This window comes from Eumetopias jubatus, unplaced genomic scaffold (genome assembly GCF_037043125.1).
Source record: "Eumetopias jubatus isolate StellerSeaLion01/CBP00866 unplaced genomic scaffold, mEumJub1_p1.0 scaffold_8, whole genome shotgun sequence".
Lineage (NCBI taxonomy): Eukaryota > Metazoa > Chordata > Mammalia > Carnivora > Otariidae > Eumetopias > Eumetopias jubatus.
Window position 1 is genome coordinate 139,409,998 of NW_028274814.1, and position 23,791 is coordinate 139,433,788.

At 49.4% G+C, this 23,791-nt stretch overlaps 1 protein-coding gene across 1 annotated transcript in view; it reads left to right on the forward strand.

Annotated features, from left to right (window-relative positions):
- TBC1D22A (TBC1 domain family member 22A) overlaps window positions 1-23,791 on the forward strand; it is a 346,524-nt gene that overhangs the window by 135,005 nt on the left and 187,728 nt on the right. The gene's annotated exons all lie outside the window — the stretch shown is intronic.

Sequence of the window (23,791 nt, forward strand, 5' to 3'; positions counted from 1 at the left end):
TGTCTCCTTTCTGCCTTGGACACTAGTAGCGGTTCATTTTATGGGAATGTTAGTTACATGCAAAATACTTAGTTTAACGGAGATTTAGGTTGGGCAGTGTGGTCTCTCTTTGAGTGCTGGGTATTTTTTCCCCCATTTATGTTATAGCAGTCAACTGCTGAACATTCTGAAAATATAAATGTGGGATCTACTTTTTAATTTATCTATGGATAAAAAATAAATAACCAGAGGAGGGATTTGCTGTTTGCCTGTAGCATTTTTATTAAAAACAGATTTTAATTTGTCTTCACGTGAACCTTCCCAACTTGATATTTGTTTGTTTTTATGAGATTGTGTCTTTAGCCGCTTCAGCTTCTCATCATGGTTGTGATCCGAGGGAGGAGGTTTGGCCGGGACAGATTACCCTCTGAGGATGAGAACATGCTCGTTCAGTGCGTTTTATTGCAACCTCTCACACTTTGTTTGCGTTGCTGATTTCATAGGAGGGCTTTCATTGCTAAGCAACTAATGAGGACCACCACGGCTCCGTCCCTAATCGGCTCTCATGTAGGGGAGAAGCCTGCGCTCGAGAGCGCTTGCTTTTCTGCTTCTTCCTCCCGCCTTGACAGATAATGAAAATGTTCTTAATGATCCTAGAACAGTAGGACCTGTCAGTAGACTTCGGGGTTGTTAATTGAAAGAAGAAGTTCAGCTGAGATGTGATTAGCGAATTGATATTGCATGTTAAATAGACCATTTAATTCATGTGGTAAGTAAGTTTGTCTTAACTACTTTACCACCAACTCATGCCGTAAGACCCAAGCCAGCCTTAACTGCGTTTGCCTGAATCGTCAGCGAGACGGACTGTGGTGGTCATTGTCTCGAAGAGAGAAGAACCAGAGGAGCTAGGATTTGTGCTCTGCCCTGCCTTCCTGTGACACCCCCTCTGCACACACGTGCGCACACGCACCAGGACTTGCACGTCCGCCGAGTGGATGTACGGGGTGGTTTGGGGACATTTGTATAAAACGCACCATTTATTTCTGGCCGTTGGCTGTGTCTTTAAGTGGACACGTGTTACCTTTCTGTCCCGGCCTTCAGGTATGATTGGTGGGCATGACTTCTTTCACCTCTTGTCGTCCATGCTTGGGGGTGTTCGTGTGTCGGTCCTGGTCCACCTCCCCTGACTTCAGAAAGCCTCAGGTCTGTTGAAGTGTCCTGGGGACCGACCCGCCAGCTCCTAGGCGGCAGTGTCATTCACGGAGACCTTCATGGGGCGGGCGCCGGGGCGCTGGCCTTGGGCAGAGCACGGGTGTGTGGAGACCGCGTCAGTTCAAGTCAGCCCATGTCAACAGGGCATCTCCTGGCCCTCGGCGGGGTGGTAGGGACGCAGGCGAGCAAAGCGAGTATGGTTCCTGCCCCCTTGAGCTTGTGGTTACAGCAGGAAGACAGGTTTTAGACCAGTAACGAAGAGGTTTAATGAAAACCGACATTCGTGTTATCTTGAGGTGTATGGGGTGCAGGAAAGCAAACCCAGGCTAGAGCTCGGAGGACTCTGTGGCGCTCCAGCTGTACCTTGTGGGATGAGCAGGGGCGTTGTGTGGAGGGAGCATGGGAGTGCAGTGGACGGGCTGGAAGACCTGCTGTGATGCTGGGCCCGGTGATGAGGGAGGACGGTCCCCATAGGATGAGTCCCCGCGGCAGCTCTGGGACAAGTCTGCTGGGCGCGGGGAAGCCCGGGCGCTGTGCGGAAGCTCATGGGCACGGGGCGCACGTGCTGCCAGCCGCCGGGCTGAGGGTGTTCTGCTTGGCTGGGTTTTTAAGCGGGTAAACCTTAGATGCTTTGCTTATTAAAGATCTTGCAGATACAGTTTTTTCCTTCAGAGTGTGAAACCTGGTCATAGGATTGTGTGGTTTGGATCCCTGAGCGTCCTGCAGGACTTTGGGGTCTGCATTCTGTTCCCACATGACCGTTCAGACGCTCGCGGTGCCCAGTGGCACAGGGGTCAGCCCGCGTGCGCCCTCCCTCCCAAAAGATGCCCGTGACTCCGTCCTCAGGGCAAGCATGTGTTGTTTTGGTTTTCCTTTCTTCTAAGCTGAACTCTGGGAAATAGTGCCCATTAATTGAGGGGAGAAGAAGCCCCTCCTGGTGTGAGATCCCTCCAGGTGCCCTCGGGCTGCGGTGGGCAGAGCTGCTGGGCCTGATGGGGAGCCAGGCTTTGCCCGGGGAGGGGTTGTTGCGGGTCCTTGGCTCCAGGCCTGCTGTGCTCCTGCTGGTTCACGAGGGAGGAGGGGAATCCGGCTCCAGCGACTGTGATGTCCCAGGCAGGGGCAGGCACTTCTGAGCAGCAGGAGTCCTGACTTTGCAGGTACTGCCACATAGCGGCCTCTTAATGCCATGTTTTGTGACTTGAAAAAGATGGAGATGGGAAGTGAATGGTGGCTGACGTATCTGGGGTTGACAAACAGGGTCTATTTCAGAGGACTTTGGCTCATCAAGTAGATTGACTGCTTCCTTTGCAGAGGGTTGGTTCGTCTTCATTGGGAGGCTGCCCAGGATGATGAGTGGTGGAAGCAACTTGCAGGGGCAGAAAGAAATGGTCAGAGAACACTGGGAAGCCGGGAACATGGGGAGAACAGGAGTAGCCTGGAAATGGAACAGCGTGGAGCCGGTCCAGTGGCCCTGACGGTCTCTCAGGGCTGTTAGCACAGCGCTAGGATGGGTCTGAGTCGTGTGCCACCAGCTCAGGGCTCCTCGCGGGGCACCTCGCACCCCTGGGAAAAGGCTGTTTGGTCCCACTTTCAAAGGTCACAGCGTCCCCAGATGCAGGCTTAGCACGCACATATGCTAACACAGGCACACACGTGCGTGTGTGCACACAACGCATGCCAGCCACCACTTCTCTACGTAAATGTGGCACAAATCCTTGACTGCCCTTTGAATGGGCCTCCAGTCTTGGGTGGGCTCTGGAGGCTGTCATCCTCAGGAAGGGTTGGGGAGGAGGTCAGGAGACTTCCTGTGATCTCAGAGGTAAGGGTGGCAGTGTGCAGAGCCCGTCCAGATGTGGAGCCTGGTAAATACAGTCATTTAGGGTGCACTGCAACCTGGGGAGTCCCCATGAGTGGACTTCTGTAACAGGAGTGGATAATATGCTCAGAAAATTCCACCAATGGAAGAGTGCCCAATGCCGGGAAGGTTTGGGAATTTATGAGTCTGTCGTGGAAGAGTGCCCTATGCTGGGAAGGTTTGGGAATTTATGAATCCGTTGTGGAAGAGTGCCCGATGCCGGGAAGGTTTGGGAATTTAAGGGGCTGAAGCCTTAGGGATAAGAAGCTTTAGGTGCATAAACGCTAGGTTTGCTGACGTGTGAATGTGCCCGTTCTAGATCCGAGCCACGCCTTGGTGCCTGATCATGCAGGTTGCATCCTTGACCCAGAGGGTAGGCAGAGTGTGCAGGACTGTCTAGCCAGCACACCTGGTAGATATGTCACCTTCCTCTCGAAACAGGCATGTGACAGTTTCTTGAATTTTACCTTTTGGAAGTTAGAGGAAGCAGCAAGGTAGCTACTACTTTGGACTTATTTCAGGCCCCTGAGGAAGGCAAGTCGAGAATAAGGTTGAGAGAGGACCCACGCTGTCCCAGCAAAGACAGGGACCTTGTGCACAGAGAGACGTCGTGGGCTGATGGGAGCAGGCCCAGAGGCAGGTGAAGGCAGGGCCTGGCGCTGGAGAGAAGGTCCTGGTCCGTGAGGTGGTGAAGGGGTTGACGGAGAGGGGAAGGAGGCTAACGGGAGCGGGGGAGTGGTGAGGAGGAGGAGGAGGCTGGCGTGTTCGTAGGGTCCAGGGTGCATGTGGTGCCATTGTCCTGGACAGGCAGCTGGTTTGGGAGGCGAGATGACCATTCTGAGTTCAGACACGTTGACCTGGAGCTGGGGGAGAGGTTTGCACTGGGGGTTGCGATGAGAATTGTTGCCCTGGGGGTGGCAGCTGAGAGGCGCGGGTCTGGATGTGCTTATCCAGAGTCCTGTGGTCACCAGTGTGTTGGGGGTCTACGGGGACCTGACAGTGGAGGTTTATGGCTCTCTCCTACGTTGGCTTCTGGATGTCAGCAGGCCACGCCTATGCTGCTGCTGGGGGTGAGTCATCAAGGGCCCCGTGGTAACGGTTCAGTGCTGGAGCCTGGCTGCTGGGGTTCAGACCCAGGCCCTGCCCCTTACCAGCTGTGCATGGCCTTTGTCGACGTGGGAATCAGGAGGGCATGGCACCAACGCCTTGGTTGCTGTGAGGCCCGCGGGAGTTACTATGTGAAGAGCTTCGAGCCATGTGTGCAGGTGCTGAGTGTCCGGGGAGTGCGCTATTGATGTTGTGATTGTTGTGCTGTGTCCCTTCTTTGTCTTGGCCTATGGCTTTCTCCCGCATGAAAAGGTCGCTCTGGGTACCTCCGTGGGGTCCACATTCTAGGTACAGGAAGAGGGAATTGGTGCAGGGCACAGGGCCAGAGGTCAAAGGGGCATGTCAGCTGAGTGTGCCCACGTTCAGGAGCCTTCCTGGCTTTCCCTCGTTGGCCCCTGCCCCCCTGCCAGCTGTAGGCATGAGGCAGAGAGAGACTCTCGCCATCCTCCTCCTGGAGTGGAGGGGGCAGGACGAGATGTGCATGCCCAACGGGAGCGATGGGCAGTTGTGGAATCAGGGAAGAAGGCCTGGGGTGAGGCATCCCCAAAATCAAGGGAGGGGACACTTTCAGGGAGGGAGCGGTCAGCCAAGTCCAGTGCCACTGAGATGCAGCCTGGAAATGACCCAAGGGCTTGACAGTGTGGATGTTATGGGTAACCTGCCAAAAACGGGCTGCAGAACAGTGGCAATTCCCTCTTGCCACCCGTTGCCCGCCCCTCCCACAGGGATGCCGACTGTGAACCCCTTCCTGGGGGGGCGTTGGACAGAAAGCGCCCCTGGCATCTCACATCTTTAATTAGTTGGTTAGTTACTTTATTGAGGTAGAGTTGGCATCTAGTACTCTCTTAGTTTCAGTATACAGCACGACAATTTGACATTTTTTAAAAAAGTTTTTATTTATTTGAAAGAAAGAGTGAGCACAAGCAGGGAGACCGGCAGGCAGAGGTAGGAACAGACTCCCGGCGGAGCAGGGAGCCTGGCTCGGGACTCGATCCTAGGACCCTGGGGCCATGATCTGAGCCAAAGGCAGACGCTTCACCGACTGAGCCCCCCAGAGTCCCCCCTCCCGAATTTGGCATTTTTATCCCCTGTGAAGGGGTCCCCACTGTGGGTCTACTTAACACCTGTCACCATAGACAGTCACAGAATTTTTTTTTTCTTGGGATGAGAGCTTTTAAGATTTATTCTCAGAGCAACTTTCAGACACGGGACACTGTGTTATTCACTGCAGTCACCACGCTGCACATCCCGACCCTGTGACTTAGTTACTTCAGCGCTGGAAGTCTTTGCCTTTGACCCCCTCCGCCCCTTGCACCCCCACTTCCATCCCGGCTTTACTTTAGAGGACTTTTCATTCTGGAAGGTTTTCGTGTATGCAGCTAGCAGAATGATGGCTCGAAGGAGCTCCCTGTGCCGTCCGCCCAGCTTCTGGGTCGTCCGCGCTCCTCCCTCCCAGCTTCTAGGTCGTCCACGCTCCTCCCTGATTTCTCTTCTGCTCCCTGACCCCCAGCGGGTTGTTACTGTTATTACCTAAAACATAGCTCTATTGAGATATAGTTTACATACCATAAAATTCACCCACTGTGAGTGGAAGATTCCGTGGTATTTAAGGTATTCACACAGTGCAACCAGGAGCACGATTTCAGGATCTTTTAACCGTCCTGAAAGGAAATCCTGTACCAAGAGTGGTCCCTCCGCCCCACCCCGCCCACCAGCCCTGCACCAGCGCTCACCTGCTCTCCGTCTCCATGGCTTGTCCCTCTTGGACGTTTCATGTAAATGCAGTCATACGACGGGGGGGGGGGGGGTCTTCCGAGACTGGCTTCTCTCACTTCACATGTTCAAGGTCCGTACAGGTAGCAGGTGTCGGCACTTCAGTTCTTCTTGTGGTCAGATAACCTCTGGTTACGTGGATACAGCACGTTTTATTCATCCACATATCCCCTGATGGATGTTTGGGTTCTTTCTACTTGTTGGGTATTATGAATGCTGCAGCAGTGACCCCGTGTGTGAGGTGTAGCACGTGCTTTCATCTCTCTGGGCGTCTGTGGGCCCAGCAGTCACACGGTAGCCGCCGTTCGACATTCCCGCCAGCAGCGTGGGAGGGTTCCCGTGGGCCCCCATCCTTGCCAACTCTTGCTACCGCTTTGTATTTTTCAAATGAGGTGGAAGTGACAGGTGTCCCTTCTGACCTTTGAGTCCCGCGACTCGGGCTCACCTCGTCACTGCGTCGCCGTGTTGTCGTTTCCCTTCTCCTCTCCTTGTAGCCCCGCTGATTTCAGCTCCTTGAAGCAGGGATGGTGTCTCACATGTGCATGTGCTTGGCACAGACTGGAAGCTCAGCAGGCCCCGTATTGAGCCAGATCCCTGCGGGGTTTTTGTGTGTGTTGTGCAGTTAGAAAACATGCTTTTCAGTGTGTGAGTAGAAGTACCTGCTCAGTATAGCGAACCTGGGAAGCTGAGGCAGCGTGGCGGAGAGCCAGAGTCCTTGACTTTGACAGCCCCACCGTTGACGAGGGGAACCTGGGTTTATGTCTCTTTGCAGCCATGCAGGGAGGGCTGGGGAAGGAGCTCCCGGATCTCCATCCCTGCACTCACCCTTCCCACCTGAGGGGTGGCTGCTTGGTTGGGGGGAGTCTCGCATCTGCCTGGGCCCCATTTCTGTGCCTCAGGGTGGAGTCATGGTGTTAGCTGTTACCGTGCCTTCCCGTGGTGAGCCCTCCTCGGGCCTCCTGCTGCCCACGGCCAGGCCTCGAAGTGCCTGGGCCTGTTCTCTGGGCTGCTGGCTGGGAAGCCAACTTGGCCCCGGGTTCTTCCTTCCTAGGCTCGGGTCCGCATGTGGGTCCCAGCATCTAGATCTGCATATGGGGAGGGAGGGCTCATCTAGCCTTGAGACTGAGCTGCGTTTTTCCAACTGTTCTCTGTGTCAGGTCCCTGTCAGTTGCTCCTTACTAATCACTCTGGTTCCTGTCCTGTGTGTGTCCCGGCAGGCAGGTGCAGGGTGGGGCCAGGCCCACGTCGACCTGTCCAGGGTACCAGCTGTTTGGGTATAGTTCTTCTGGCTTTTCTTTGTGCGTTGTAATTACTTAGTTGAGGGCATATTATGTATAAAATTCTGTTTTGTGCTCTTTTCCCATTTAACCTCATAACAAGCTTTCCCCTATATCATTAAGAAATCTTTGTAAAGATCATTTCTACCTCTTGCACATAATATTCCATTGAGATAATATAGCATAATTCATGAAACCCTTCTACTGTTGTTGGATTTTTTTTTAGGGTTTTTCCCTCCAGGCGTGGTGTAATTTTAAAGTAAAGACTGTATTTTTCAAGCGGCAACTGTCATATTCCTTTTAACAGTGTTAAATTTGACTTAGAATTAAGAACCATTCCCTCACCTTGCATTGCACAATTTAAGCAGAGAATTATATTTTAGTTTTAAATATTTTCAGCAGGGTGAAAAACAGAGCAGCATCCCCCAGCCCCCATCATCTGTGCTATTAAATTTAGAAACAGTTCTGGTGGGGCACTTTGGACGGACACCTCAGGCTGACTGTGTGTGGGTTGGGCCTGTGGGATGAATGGTTGGGATGGCGAGGGGTGTTTGTCCATTGGTTCTCATTATCAGCATGTGTTAAGCTCCAATCAACTTGATTCTGTGTGTCATTTTCTCTTAAAGGAAATCACTTTTGACAGCGAATATAGAAAGGAACTGGAATAAACAATGTACTGACTTAAGAAAATTAAGAATATGTATTTTCATGTTCCTGTATGTAAGTCAGAATCTCAAAAGCACAGGTTGTTTTTCAGTATGTTAGTTTTGCCCAGAGAAGATGGTCAGCACGCACTTGGTGCAGACCAGGGTTTGTGGGGCTGTAATTAGTGCCCGATTAGCGCAGGAAGTCAGTTCCCACAACCAGGCCGCGTGGGGGAAATCATGCGGGGGATTTGCAATTCACCGAAGGTGAGTGGGTGTGGTCATTCTTTCGCCTGTTTCCCCTCTCGGAGTATAAATTGGGCTCCGTCACAGCAGGGAAAGAAGAGCTGCTGCCAATGATGAATTCATTTCAGAAATTGTCGCCCTCACTTCCCTTGTTTGCACTGAAGTCTTGTCTCATTGCGCTTTGTTTTCTCCACGGGTCACATGAACCAGAGCGGCTGCTGGGTGCATCTTCTGCATGGCTTCCGTGCGTGTTCGTCATGGCTTCGTTGTTCCCAGGGACTTTCCTGTGGATGTTCTAGTTCCATGTGGGGGCCGAGGCGGGCAGAGGGCCCTGGGAATCGGGGCGTTAGAGCCAGAGCCGGGAGGGCTGCTGCTGGTTTTGCGGCCCTGGCAGTGACAGTGAGGTGCCACGTCCTTGCAGAGCCTGTGACTCATATGGAGTCATATTTTCTATTTACAAACATGTTGATAATCCAAGTAATGGCCTTCTTGTTAAAAGTTAGAAAACTCAAAAAAAAAAAAGTTAGAAAACTCCGTGACAGCGTGGGTCCATGGCCCAGAAGCTGTGTCACTGGCACATTTTGTTATTTTCCTCTGGCCTTCGTGTCAATGTACTTTTTTTTACATGGTAGCAATTATGTTATGCAAGCACATTTTAATATTGCTTTTTTTTTTTAAATATCTAAGCATTTTCTGAAGTCATAAAACATTTTTTGAAATTTTTTTTAATAAGTAGTGACATGCGACTTTCAATGATGGGTGAGAAACTGGACAGAAGGTCAGCAAGCAACTAGAAAGAAGACTAGCAGACCGAACGGCAGCTGAGCTAACTCGTCTCCGGAACACTGCACCCAGCAGCAGCGAGACACACACCCTTCCCAAGTGCGTGTGGAACAGTCTCCAGACCACGTGCCGGGCCATAAAGTGAGCCTCGGTACATTTGAAAGGATGGGGGTCGTACAGAGTGCTCTCTGATCTCAAGGACATTTAGTTAGGTATCAGTTATAGCAGGAAATGTGAAGAAATTGACAAATGTGTAGAGATAAGCAGTGAGTCAGAGAAGAAATCATAAGGAAAATTAAGAAGTAACTTTGAGATGAATGGAAAAGAAAACACAACATACCAAAACTTAGGGGATACATGTATGTCGGGCTCCAAGAGAATCTGTAGTCTTCAATGACTGTGTAGAAAGAACATCAAATCATTAACTTAACTCTTCAGTTTTTTGAAACTACAAAAGGAAGAGCATACTGAAGCCAAAACAAACAGAAGGAAGGAAATAAAGACTATAATAGAAATAAATGAAATAGAGAATAGAAAAACAATGGGGAAAACCAACAGAAGCAAAGCCGGTTCTTCAGAAATATCAACAAAGTAGACAAACTGTAGGCTAGATTAACCTAGAAGAAGAGAAGACTCACATCACTAAAATCATGAGTGAGTGGATTTAGAAATAAACAGCATGAAGGGAACACTATGAATAGCTCTCTAAATCAGTAATGCAGATATCCCTAGAAAGACTCAAATTACCCAAACGGACTATGACAGTAATTTTGTACCAACTTGACGAGGCAGTGGTGCCCATTTGTTTGGTTAAACACCAGTATAGACGCTGCTGTGATGGCATACTTTAGGTGTGATTAACATTTACATCAGTAGTCTTTGAATAAAGCAAATTACCTTGCTTGATGTGGGTTGGCCTCATCCAATCAGTTGAAGGGCTAAGAGCAAAGACTGAAATTTCCTGAAGAAGAAGAAATTCTTCTTAAGGCACAGAATGTGTCTGAATTTCTAGCCCACTGGTCTGTCCTGCAAATGTCAGACTTGCCAGTCCCCGTAATTATGTGAGCCTGTTCCTTAAAATAAGTCTGTCTCTCTCTCTGCCTCAATGTGTGTGTGACCATGTTTGTTAGTATTAGTATATAAAAGCAATATATATGAGGCTGAATTACTAATTTAAAAAACTCCTACAAAGAGAAGTCTAAGACCAGATGACTTCAGTGGTGAATTCCACCAAATATTTAATAAAGAATTAATACCACCCTTTCACAAACTTCCAAAAATAGAAGAGAAGGAACACTTTTCAGTTCATCCCATGAGGCTCATATTTTCCTGTTACCAGAATGAGACAAAGGCATCACAAGGAAAGAAAACCACAGACCAATATCCCTTATAGAGATGGATGTAACAATCCTCAATAAAACATTGACAAACAGAATGTACCAATATAGTAAAAGGATTATGCATCATGACAAATGGGATTTATCCCAGGAATGCAAGGTTGGTCCAACATATAAAAATCAATCTGTGCAATACACCTGTTAACAGAGTAAGGGACAAAACCCACATGATCACCTCAGCTGAGACAGAAAAAGCATTTGACAAAATATTGCACCTTTTCATGATAAAAACACTCAACAAATTAGGAGTAGAAGAATTTCCTGGTAAAGAGCATCCATGAAAAACCCACAATTAACACCATAGTCATTGGGAAAGACTGAAAGCTCTCCCCTTATGATCAGGGGCAGGACAAGGGTATCTGCACTCTCCACTTCTCTTCAGCACTGTACTGGCTCTAGCCAGTGCAGGTAAGCAAGACATTGGAGCAAGAGGCATCCAGAATGGAAATGAAGAGGTAAAAGCTGTCTCTCTTTGCAGATGAAGGATCTTGTGTATAGGAAATCCAAAGGAACCCACTAAAAAAACTATGAAAGCTGATAAATGAGTTCAGCAAGGTTATAGGATACAAGACCGAGATACAAAAAGCAGTTATAGGGGCGCCTGGGTGGCTCAGTTGGTTAACTGTCTGACTCTTGATTTCGGCTGAGGTCGTGATCTCAGGGTCCCGGGTTTCAGCCCGCTTTGGCTCTGCCCTCAGTGCAGAGTCTGCTTCTCCCTCTCCCCTGCTCGTGCCCCCCACGCCCCAATAAATAAAATCTTGAAAAAAATCAGTTATATGCCTATACACTTGCAATGTAAAATCCAAAAATGAAAATATGAAAACAATTTCATTTACATTAACATCAAATTGAATAGAATTAGGTGTTAATTTAGCGAAAAGGTATAAGATTTATATTTTGAAAACTGTAAAACATTGTTGAAAGATACTAAAGATTTCAGTAAATGGGCAAACATCCCATGTTCGTGGATTGGAACACTTTATAGTGTTAAGATGGTGGCCCTCCCCAAATTGATGTAAAGATTCATTGCAACCCTGTTAAAGCCTTAGTGACTTTTTAGCATAGAATGACAAGTTTATCTTTAAAGTCATATGGAAATTTAAGGGACCCAGAATAGTCAAAACAATCTTGAACAAGGACCAAGTTGTAGGACTCAAACTTACTGATATCAGAACTTACTACAAAACTACAACAACCAAGCAAATGTCATCCTGGCATATGGATAGACATGTAGATTAATGGAAAAGAATTGGGAGTCTAGAAATAAATCTTCATGTTTCTTGTCAGTTGATTTTGGACAAGGATGTCAAGACAAATTGGGAAAATGGTGTTTTTGAACAAATGATGCTGGGACAACTAAGTCTCAACTTGCAAAAAAAAAAAAAAAAGAACATCCCTGTGTCTCTCCATACACAAAAATAAAATGAATCATAGACCTCAATGGAAGAGCTAACACTATGAGAAGACATAGGAGTAGATCTTCATGACCTTGGGCTGGGCCATGGCTTCTTAGGTACGACACCAGAGGTGAAGGTGACAAAAGAGGAATGTAAGTAATTTGGATGACATCAAAATTAAAACTTTTGTGCTATAAGCAATAGTCTCAAAGGAAGTGAAAAGACATCTTCAGAATGGGAGAAAATGTTAGCAAATCGTATATCTGGTAAGAGACTTAAATCCATAATAACATAAGGAGCTCTTCTAACTCAGTAAGAAGACAAGCTAATTAAAATATGAGCAACGTGTTTGGACAGATATTTCTCCAGAGAAGATGTATAAATGGCCAGTAAGCACACGAAGAAACCACAGTGAGGTTCACCATTTCATACTCACCACGGTAGCTAGAATCAAAAAGGGGAACAGTAGCAAATGTTAGCAAGGGTGCGGAGGAATTCGAAGTCTCTTGTGTTTTTGAGGGGAACGTGAGACTGGTGTAGCCACCCCGGCAGACAATCTGGCATTTCATGAGAGTTGGACACAGAGTTACTGTGTGAGCGTTTGTGGGAGCGTCGTTCATTAAAGCCAACCCAGATGTTCATCAGCTGATGCACACGGTAGTGAAGGGTGGTACACCCAGATGGTGTGACGTCATGGAGCAAGAGAAGAGAGCGAGGCGCTGACATGCTATATCACCTGGGTGAGCCTGAGGACCGCACACGACGTGAGCCATGCTGGACAGCGTCCACATGCAGGATTCCACTGATACGAAATATCTGGAACAGGCAAATGTATAGAGACAGAACGTAGATTAGTGGTCGCTTGTGTCTTGGGGACAGATTGGGGGTCATGGGCATTGACTTTTAATGGGCACATGGAGGAAAACATCCTAAACTTCGATGTGCTGGCGGTTGCACAATTTAGCAAATAGACTATAAACCAATTTAAGTAGTTGTGTTGTGTGGCATGTGAGTTGATTCTCAGTAAAGCTCTTTAAAAAGAAAGCAGAGGCCATCTTAGTCCGGCAGGGCTTCAACGACAAACAGGAGAGTGGGTAGCTTCTAACAACAGAAATTCATCTCTCAGAGTTGTGGAGGCTGGACGTGTGGGGTCAGCACACCAGCATGGCCGTGCTCTGGTGCAGGCTTCTCCCCTGCTTGTGAGCCGACATCCTCTCTCCTCGCTGTGTGCCCACGTGGTGAAGGAGCAAGGGAGCTTTGTGGGGCCCTTTATAAAACACTGACCCCACGCATGGGGGCTCCTTCCTAAGCACCTCCCCAAGGCCCCAGCCCCTAACGCCATCATCTCTGCGGGTCAGCATTCAACGTGTGGATTTTAGGGGGATGGAGACAGTCAGACCATTGAGGGCCCTCATTCCAGTGAGAGGAGATAGCATAGCCTGGTGGTTTTCTGTTGATGAACATCTAGGTGGTTTCTGCTTTTTCACGGTTATAGTATCTGTAAATAAATTCTTGATCGCATTTTGGATTATTTTCTTGTCATGCATTCTTAGAAGAGGCATTTCTGCATCATGCTTGTGAGTATTTCTAAGTCTTGATGACGTTTGTGGGTTATTTACCAGGAAGATGCTTGAGGGCCTACACCTGCCAGCCACGTAAGAGATTGCCATCTCACTCTGGCTTTGGTGTGTTCCAGACATTAATTACGAATGGGTCCTTGATATGCTAGCTTGTGACAGGACCTGTGTCTGTGTCTCTGTGCTTACACATGCACCGCATTCATTGGTAGATACTTTAGTGTTTGCGTGTGAGCCTGTTCGACACGGGCTAGAGCTCAAAGATGTTAAGTGACTTGGTGAATTAATTGGAGAGCCAGGAGTAATTAACACACTCCCCAGTATTGACATTTGAGTTTTCAGCCTGCAAGAATCTTATTCAGCTGGCCTAATTAGGAGCTCAGGAAAGACCAGGGTGTGTGTGTGCGTGCGTGCACGTGCACGTGCGTGCAGGTATGTGTAGTAAAACAGCAATGGGCTGGGAAGCCGGGGACTGCAGTCCTCGGGCTTGGTACGTGCCTGTGTTGCAGAAGCACAATGTTTGACCAACAGCCTCTTCCAGGTGACTTCCTTCTCAAGAAGGTTTGCTCTTGGGTCCGTGAAGCATGCGCATGCCCATGCCCACAGGTCTTCCCTCCGGAGGGACAGCTGGCCCCACACGCTGCACACGGACCCTGTTTCCTGGGTCTGGGTCAGGAATCCCTGTGAGCAGTAAAGCCTTGCATGGCAGCGTGGGCTCACGGAAGGCTCTGCCACTTACATTTGAAGAACCTCATCCTTCCTCCCGTAGATGGTAGCTCTCCTTGCCTTTTTATATTCTGCTCTGTTGGAGTCGGAGACTCACAGAACAGTTCTTAGGTGACACGTCAGTGACTGTCCTCTTCGCCTTCCGGTGTCCCGGCGTGTTTCCAAGGTGATCACGGAAGTCCCAAGGCCACATTCAGACCAAGTTACTACCAGTTTAGTACCAGTTTCCCAAGTCATTCACACATAGGTACCTGCACACAGGTCCTTCTAGTACTGTGTGTCACATGAGCCGTTGGTGAGGTGTGACAGCTTCTCAGGCCGGGGCGCTGGCCTGGGTCCTCTGCAGCCATGGATGGCGGACAGCGCTGGTGAGACCACCCTGCACGGTGTGCCCTTGGGGGGCCGGCCGTGGAGGGGACACTCTGTGGAGGGGACACTCTGTGCAGGCGACAGACCAGCTCATGGGCACCCGGGTGGTCACCAGTGCTCTGACGCAGCTCACTTTGGAGGTGTGCTTTTCCCTCTTCCTGGCTCTGGCATGTCCTACATTTTTATTTTACCCATAGAAATTTCATTGGGAGTTTTTTTTAATTGATGGCATTCAGTTACGAGATCCTTACGATAGCTTCAGTGATCTGTTGTTTTCTCTGTATTTCCAATTCTGTGCTACAACTTGGGGGAAAAAACCCCTGCTTACAGATTGATTAATTGTGAAGGAATACCTTATTCTGGTCTTAGGGGGTTTCTTTTCTGATCACGTACAGAACCATGTGTGAGCTTGGAGGCGCATGTGCTCTGCCAGCCAGAGTGAGGCTTGATTCACGGAAAGAAGTGCGCCATAACGAGTTCACTGCATTGGATGACAGCGCGCTCGGAGCCATCACCCAGGCCGTCCCTGCAGGACCCACGTTACCACAGGGCCTGGGAGCCTCTGTGTGGTGATGGAGCTGCCCGAGGCCAGCCATCGGGTGCCCCGCGTCACCATGGCCGCCACCCCAAGCCCATGCTTTCCAGCAGCGTGCTGCCTGTCAGAGCAGAGCGGGAGGTGGACTGGTGCGGACTGCAATGTGGTGTCGGATTCTGACCGCCCGTTTCTCCACACTGATGATCCCGAGTGGAGCTGGCCCTCAGGCTCAGGGGTCCGTGGCACGGTTGCTTGTGCAAAGAGTGGCCGGCTCCGCTCGGTCTCCCTCACTGTGTGCGTGGGTGGTGGGAGCGAGGGGGACCGCATGCTGAGATGGGGTGCATATCTGCTCCATGGACTGTTCCTTTGAAGGGGGCATTCTCACTTTCCAAGCTATGTGGCCGTGGTTTTAGTGTAATTTTATTTTCCCCTTTGTGTTCGGTGTTGTTTTGAGAGGGAATACTGGGAGATGGGTGGCTTGGCGGCTGCCATTGTCCTTTGTTACTTGCATTTCCTCCCTCCTGACTTTTTGATGTTCTGTGGAAGGCCCGCCAACCACCTGTTCCTGCCTTGGAGCTGTTAGCATCTAGCGCCAGGCCTAGCATGTGCCGCTCTTTCCAGGACCAGTTTTCCAAAGAAACTAGAGTCAGGCACAGTTATAGTCACAGCGTCCCTCTGAGCAGCAAGCAGAGGTGCAGTGGAGGAGAGTTAGTTAGTTACCTGGACGTCAGGTAGGCATGCCCGCCAGGTGGGTACAGAAGGCTCAGGCTGGGGATGGCGTGCCCAGGACGGCACAGCCGGTGTGTCCTGCTGGGCGGGGTCCACCGGGGGCTGCCTTCCCCTCTGGGTGCCCTGCACGGCCTCCCTGGCTGGGAGTGCTCAGGACTTAGGAGTCCTCCAGAAATAATTCCGATATGCAAGCAGTGCGAGCACCTCCCCGCCTTGGCCCCCTACCCCCCATCCCCGGGCTTGTGGCGGCTTTTAGGTCCCCCTTTGATGACCTCCATCACCAAGCAAGGTCTGCGGACAGGCAGACAAGCAGAGCGTGAGACAGGCTCGAGGTAATTATGGATCTTTCTGTTGGATTCGGAGAAGGGCTGTCAGGTAGCTGCTCAGGCTCTGCAATGGATCCCTGAATAAAGAACAAAATGTGAGGAGGGGCCTTGCTCACAGAGCTCTCGCGTGTGTGGACACACCAGGCCGGCAGAGCAGAAAGTCAGTCCTGAGCACTTACTGACCTGACCCGAGGATGTCTAACCCACTCTGCTCCTCAGTAATTAGGCTCGACTGAGGGACTGTTCAAAGTTTAGTCAATGGGGTGCCTGGGTGGCTCAGTCAGTTAAGCATCTGCCTTCGGCTCAGGTCATGATCCCAGGGTCCTGGGATTGAGCCCCACATCGGGCTCCCTGCTCCGCGGGGAGCCTGCTTCTCCCACTGCCTGCCGCTTCCCCTGGTGTGCTCTCTTGGCTCGCGCTCTCTGTCTCTCTCAAATGAATAAAAAATCTTAAAAAAATAAAGTTTTGTCAAATTCAGTTAAGAGTGTTATCATTCTCAAGATTCATATTTACACTCACAAACATAACCTTGCGTTTTTTCGGGGAGAGGGGCAAGTAGGGTTCTCTGGCGGACCCATGGTCGGGCCTGAGGCTACAGCCATGTTCTTCAGTTTTGAAGAAGGCTATTAACCTTCTGTAGACCCTCAGGGTCCAATTCAGTACTTTCGTTTTTGAGTTTACTGTTTGAACATTTCAAACGGTTTGTAAGATTTGATATTTGATGACTTTTATTCTGTTCTTCAAAGCTCAGGGAGAAAATCTACTTACTTTTGAAAAATAGAGTAAAATCCATTCTTGTCTTGCAGCTACTGTATAGTCCATTGGACCTTTTTATAAATCGAAGCTATAGTGTCAGATCTTAATGATTTTAATTTTTTTTCTGTATCTTAAAATATTTTGCTGGTTTTTCATCCTGGGAATTGTGTTATCATTACTCATTGATTATTCTTAACTCTGGTAAAACTAAGACTCAAATAGGGAGAGGGTGGAGGAGTAAGAGATGGAATCATCCAGAAGAATCATGTCGTAGTGAAATAAACCATCCCTTTTATGTGATCCCTTAGTTTTCTCATTGTGTTTCCCAGACAATTGCATTGTCTTTCAACAATATGTGAAAGAATTCTGGAGGCATTTTTGTAGTCTTTTTTTTTTTTTTTTTAAGATTATTTATTTGAGAGAGAGAGTGCACACAAGCATGGGGGCAGCAGGCAGAGGGAGAAGCAGGCTCCCCGCGGAGCAAGGAGCCCGATGTGGGACTCGATCCCAGGACCCCGGGACCATGACCTGAGCCGAAGGCAGACATACGCTTAACCAGTTGCAGGCGCCCCTGTAGTCTTTTTTTTTTTTTTTTTTAAGCTTTTTGAACATAGAGCATTTGGCATTTTTTTATATTCCACCCATAATGATGAAGAGGAGAATGGCAGAGGAAGACCCTTGCCCACTGTTGGGTGCACTGGAAGTTGGGTGCAGAGAGGCGGAGAGCATCCGTCTAGACGTCCTGTCGACATTCAGTTGACAGCGTCTCAGGTGCATACGTCAGTGAGTGAACCGTGGAATTCTCAGGACGTGAAGGAAAGCTGCTTTCTCGTCCAGTTCATCATTCAACAGGAAGGACTTCATCACATAATATTTTGTGGCAATTATGAGGACTGTCCTCTCTTGCCAAAAAGATCTGTATTCTTTTATTTTCCATGACTGACGTTTGTGGGTCAAACTTGGATACAGGGGACAAATGCTGAGAGCAGGTGTGTGCTCAAGAGATGACTGGAAGGCGTGAAGAGGAAGTTGTATAAATGGAGAAAAGCACTGGCTCATCATTCTGACTGGTGTCCATAAATCAAAACGTGAAAATTCTTTGCGTTACCATAGCAGAGAAGATCGCTGTCTTCCCTTCAACAAAATTGTAGCCCACAACAGGTTCAAAAGTATTGAATTTTGGGAGCGCCTGGGTGGCTCAGTCGGTTGGGTGACTGACTTTTGGTTTCGGCTCAAGTCGTGATCTCGGTGTCATGGGATCAAGCCCAGTGTCGGGCTCCGAGCTTAGTCCGGAGTCTGCTTGGGACTTTCTCCCCCTCCCTCTCTTCCTCCCCCTGCTCTCTCTCTCTCTCTCCAATAAATAAATACATCTTTAAAAAAAAAGTATTGAATTTTGAAAACAGTAAAGCTAACTACAAGTAATAATCAACTGAAACCTTTTGGAGATGAATTTGAAATCTAGGAATTTGATTGAATTTGAACAAAGCAAGTGCAAGAACCAAAAGTCATGACAAGTGAGGATGTATCAGAGAAGAATTTGAAACCTGGAACCATGATTGCATTTTGACAGTGTTGGTACAGCAAGAACCACAGTCCTGACAAGCAATGCACTACAGGAGTCCGTAAGTTGTCACCAGTGTTTACAATACGGGTGTGATCTGGCCTCAGTCATGACACGGGTGAGCAGTGATTTGCTTGCAAGGGCTGTTGTCTATTTTGAGCCTTTTGTATCTTCAAAACTAGGAAAATATGGGGGAAAAGTCTACTATGTTTAAAATCATGTTAAAATTTCTAACAAAGTTGTCTTTTACCTTCCCTCTTTTCTTAATTCTGTAAATTATTTGTAAAATGGCTTAAAAATAAAGTGTCTGTGGGATTCAGATGACAAATGGTGGTCATTTTCCCTGATATGCCATGGGTTCTTGCAGTGTCCAGTCCATAGTCTGCAGGTGGTCCCCTGGGGTGTCTGAGAGCCTTCTGGAAATGTGGGTGTAGAGTCATTGCAGGTCAGTGTCAGATGGACGTGGCGGGGGGAGGCACACCTGCACTGCCTCTCATGTGGCCTGGCTCCGGAAGGCTGTTAATGACCCCTGGTTCTTGTGTCTCAGTGAAGGGCAGAGAGGGCTTGTGTCACCTTTCTGAACTTGGGGCAGCACGGGGGACCCCAGCGGCTTTTGAGCACCTGGGTGGGTGTTGTTGGCCGTGGGGCGGAGCCAGGCTTTGCAGATGCGCCCCTTGCTCTGTGGGGTTGGGGCCTGTGTGTGCTCTGCAGGTGGCCAGCTGATAATTCAAATTTAAAAATTGGTGTTGTGCCATGAGAGACGATGGACTCTGAAAAACAAACTGAGGGTTCTGGGGGGGGGTGGGGGGATGGGTTAGCCTGGTGATGGGTGTTAAAGAGGGCACGTTCTGCATGGAGCCCTGGATGTTATGCACAAACAATGAATCATGGAACACTACATCAAAAACTAATGATGTAATGTATGGTGATTAACATAACAATAAAAATTGGTGTTGTGGTAAGTTAACTTGCAAAACCTGGACCTGGATGGTCGGCCCTTTATCCTTCCTCTTCCCACTCCCTACAAGAAAAATGAGGCCTTGGGATTGTTTCGGCAGGAATGCCTACTCTTGGTGTGTTGGGCACTGTGCCCAGTGTTCTACGTGTATTCGGTCTGAGAAGGATTCCATATTCCAGCCGGGAGAACCAGGCTCATTCAGTGGAGAAACCTGGTCAAGGTCATGGGGCCTTGCAGCAGGTTGGACTCCAGGCCTGGGAGAATGAGTGGTGCCAGAGTTCTTTTGTTCTTTCCTTTTTCACTGGGGAAGGCAGGCTGCTCTGTATGCTGTCTACATTAACTATCAGTAATGGAGCCATCTCTGTTTTGTTTTAACTTTGTTCTGAGGTGTTTTTCCCCTCGTTCTTTGTAAAGATGCCTTATTGACTTCTGAGGGCCCTATGCATCCCCACCACGATTGGTTTCCTTGGGGAGTTTCAGGGACTCTCTCGTGAGTAATTAGAAGTGGTTACTCTGCTCACATTCTTTCAGCTGCTTAGCCGTGCCATTAATGTCATGCGTCTCCGTTTTTGCTTCAATAATAAGAATTGAATAGTATTCAAGAAGGATTCAAACTGCATTAATATTTAAGAGCCTTTCTGGATCCAGAAAGCGCCCAGGAAACCCTTCTGGATATAATGTATACAGCACATGTCAATTAGGAAGAAGGATGGGGCACGCTCAGCTCCCTGTCCGCAGAGGCTTCCTGCGAGCTGGTCTCCGGGAGACGCGGCTCCTCCCGCGCTCAGCCGCCAGCCTCCCTGACAAGTCATGCTTTCTCTTCCTTTGCGGTTCTAAATAGATCTGTGTCCCGAGCAGAAAGGAAAATCAATTTAATTACTTATGAAACTTTTCCTTAAGGGCGATTGAATTATGAGGAAGAAATGAAGTATCTGTCATCGCTAAGTTTATTTCAGGGCTGAACACAAGAGAAATTCATTTCGTTATGAAGACTAGGTGTCCATTGGTTGGTGAAAATAGACACAGGGTGCACACAGAGGCACGCTCATCCAGAACTGTGGGCTGGAGAGGCTCTGTGCCTCTGGGAGCACGGGGTAGGCAAGCATGAGTTCTAACGCCTGCAGGAAGATGGGGTTGAACAACAGCCAGAGGACTTCTGGAAGCAGGTGTCAGAGCAAAGGAATTATGAAGGAGGAGAGAGCTAATTGCAGTTAATGTAATTACGAGGAGAGAGATGTACTCTGGGGGGAGCTGCCTGCCTCACTTCTGGCAAGGGCTGGCCTCCCGGCCTCCCCGCCTCCCCCATCTGGGTGTGACTGATGAGCCTCATGGCCTGCTCATTGGAGCTGGTGGTGGTGGGCGGCCTGGCATCAGCCCCATAGCCGTATGCCGGGGGCAGAAGCTGCTTTGTGATTTTTCTCCACATGACACAACTTTGCAGTGTATCTCCTTGAGCAGAAATCGGCTCAGAGAACAAAGTTGTCTTATAGCTGAGGCCTGAAGTGGTCGTCTGTCAGGGATGGCAGAGTGAAACAGTGGAGTGGGCCACTGCATGGCAGGACCGGGGCAGGACCGTGATTGAAAAGGGGACAGGAAATCAGCTGTCCCTGTCCCCTGCTGCGATAGTCTGTCTGATCAAGCGATTGATTGATCAGTCTGCCCCCCTCCTTAGCTACCTGAGCACCTGCTTCTCTTTTAAGGTAGATAATTCAGTGGCTTTTAGTGAATTCACAGAGTTGTGTGACCATGACCACCAATTCCAGCACATTTCCACCTCTTAGGAAAAACCCTTGTGCCCATCCATGCTCACTCCCCAGCCCTCCTCCCCGCAACCCCTGGCAATTCCTAGTTTACTTTCTGTCTCTGTGGCTTTGCCTATTCTGGACCTTTCATACAATATCTGGATTCATGTGGTATGTGGCCTTTTGTGATGGACTTTTTCCACTCAGCATAATGTTCTTGTGATTCCTCCATGTTGTAGTGCACGTGTCCGGATGCCATTGCTTTCAAGGCTGAGGATTTCATTCTATGGTTGGACCACGTTTTGTCTGTCCATTCTTCGGCTGATGGACATTTGGACTGTGTTCACGTTTTGGCTGTTGTAAGTGATGCCGCCGTGAGTGTGTGTGGACTCGTGTATGCGTTTCTCTTGGGCGTACACCTCGGAGCGCAGGTGCTGGGTCACGTGGAGGCCCAGTGTTTACCTGTTGGAGGAGCTGTGGGACTGGTTTCCACAGGGGCTGTAGCATCTCACGCTCCCCGCCAGCGGCGTGGGAGGGCTCTGGTCTCCCGCATCCTCACCCACACATGGTAGCCGCTGTCTCTGTGTTACCGCCATGCTCCTGGGTGCGCAGCCATATCTTGTGGCTTTGGTTTGTATTTCCCTGATGACTGGTGCTGCCAGGCACCTTTTCATGTGCTATTTGATGCTGATTGGATTCACTTAAAAATCTTTTAAAATTTGAATTCCTTTGCTAGCATTAAAGTCTACATACTCCATGTTTTATTTGTGTTTAATAAACCTTTTCATTCTGTGCTTTTTAACCTTACAACTTGAAGGAATTCGTCCCAGGTTTTGTAAAGTTAAGGTGCTTCCTTTTTCATCATTTTTTTTTTTAATAGAAGGAAAACGTATCCTCGGATGGATGCAAAAATTTGATTTATTTTCTAGATACCTCAAACTGAAAGTAGAGGTTGATTTTAAGACAGAGGTTACAACGTGTGTGTGGAGGAGATTATCTCTGTCACCTCGTGCCTAAGAGAGGCCGCAGGACGGCCTGCGGGGGACAGGGGGAGAAACCGCTGGTCCAGCTTCACGTTTCCGGCGGCCAAGCCTCAGAATCCGTGGGCTGGCCATGACTTCAGTTTTTAAAGTGCTGGTCTCCTTGCGGTTTCAGTCCATTCCATAGACTTCCGTAAAAGCCCTTGTGGCGGTCGGTGTTAGAACATCGAGACGTGTGGGCCGTGGGCTCTGCTCGTAGGTGGTTACATTCCAGGATGGAGACGTGGTGTTTATGATGTTCAGTTCAGCAGTTCTTGGGAGGAGCTGGAGAAACAGGTGGTGCAGATGGTGATGATGGCGGTGGCCGTGGTGGCGGCGGTAGTGGCTCACCTTTGCTTGGTGCTTATGTGCCAGGAACTGTTTTCTTTTTAATGATTTCTTTAGAGAGAGCGAGTGGGAGGAGAGGGAGAGAGAGAATCTCAAGCAGACTCCATGCTCAGCACAGAGCCTGATACTGGGCTCGATCCCAGGACCTTGAGACCTTGACCTGAGCCGAAATCAGGAGTCGGACTCTTGACTGACTGAGCCATGCAGGCGCCCCTCGCCGGGAACTTGTGAAGAGCTTTCCGTGTTACTGTATCGCTTCTCCTTGGGGTTGAGGCTGTTATTCCCGTTTTTCACATCAGCAGAGGGAGGCACACACAGGTTCAGCTGATCAAGGTCTTCAGCTGCTACTGGGCAGAGAGCTAGTGTCTGCACCCGTCTCCGCATACTGAAAGCCTTTCTCTCTCCGAGGTCAGGACTCCAGGCCGTCTGGGCTGAGTCCTGGGCTCTGGACTCTTCACTTAGTGATCTAACCCTTCCGCCCTTTCTTCTGCAGGCCTGCGTTGGGACAGAGATTGTAGGGGTTCGCTCTGTCCGTGTGAACTCTCTGGATGATGTTCGGACTTCGGCTCGCTTGCGGCAGTGGGTGGGTGGCTAGTGCCTTCTCGGTGGGCTCGGGGTCACGTCCTTCCGGAGAGGAGGGATTGAGACACGAAGGGGGTAAGTGATTCGTGCACAGTCATACAGGTCAGACCTGGTTGCTGTGAGTCTCCTCTTTCTGATGAGTGTTTTGTACGTATTAGAATTTGCTTTCCTGCTTTGTACAGCAGAACTGTGACCAAGTACTTAGAATAATTTTTATCCCTGGTGGAAGCAGCAGCGTTATCCTGTGCAGTTCCAGCTCTGGTTTGAAGGGCAGTGTTGTTAACAGCCCAGTAGCTCACTGCACAGTAATGACCTTGTGTTCTCAGTTGCCCTTTAGAGGTGTGGACACAGCTTCTGAAAATGAGGGAGTGGCGTGTTTTTGTTGAACCTACCAACCCACTCCGTTGAGGTTCATGTCCTCTGCCAGATGTGCCGACATCCTTGTGTGCACCGTAGAAGCCGCTCTCTTGGTCTGGGCTGTGCGGTGGGCACCTGCTCGGCCGCCATGCCATGGACATGCTTTGCCCCACACATTCCTATCCTGGCCTGCAAAGAGCGTACCATCTGGAAGGTAGAGCGGCCAGAACATACAGAGGCTTCTCCCACAAGACTGAGTGTGGTCAGTGAGCTGCAAGGGGCTGGGGAGACGGTGTCCCCAACACGCTGGGGCTTGGATGTCTCCCTCCCTGTCTACAGTTCAGCCAGGTCCTTGGGCCTCAGAGGACCCTCTACCTTCTTGTCTGAAGGGCAGTGTTGGGAGCAGAAGCACATGGAAGCTTTCCAATCAGAAAGTCTGGTGGAGAGCAGCTGATAGCATCGGGATGCCAAGGACAAAGGTTCCACCTCACTGTACTGTCCTGCAGAGTGCTCAGTGGGTGCGCAAGATGGGCCTC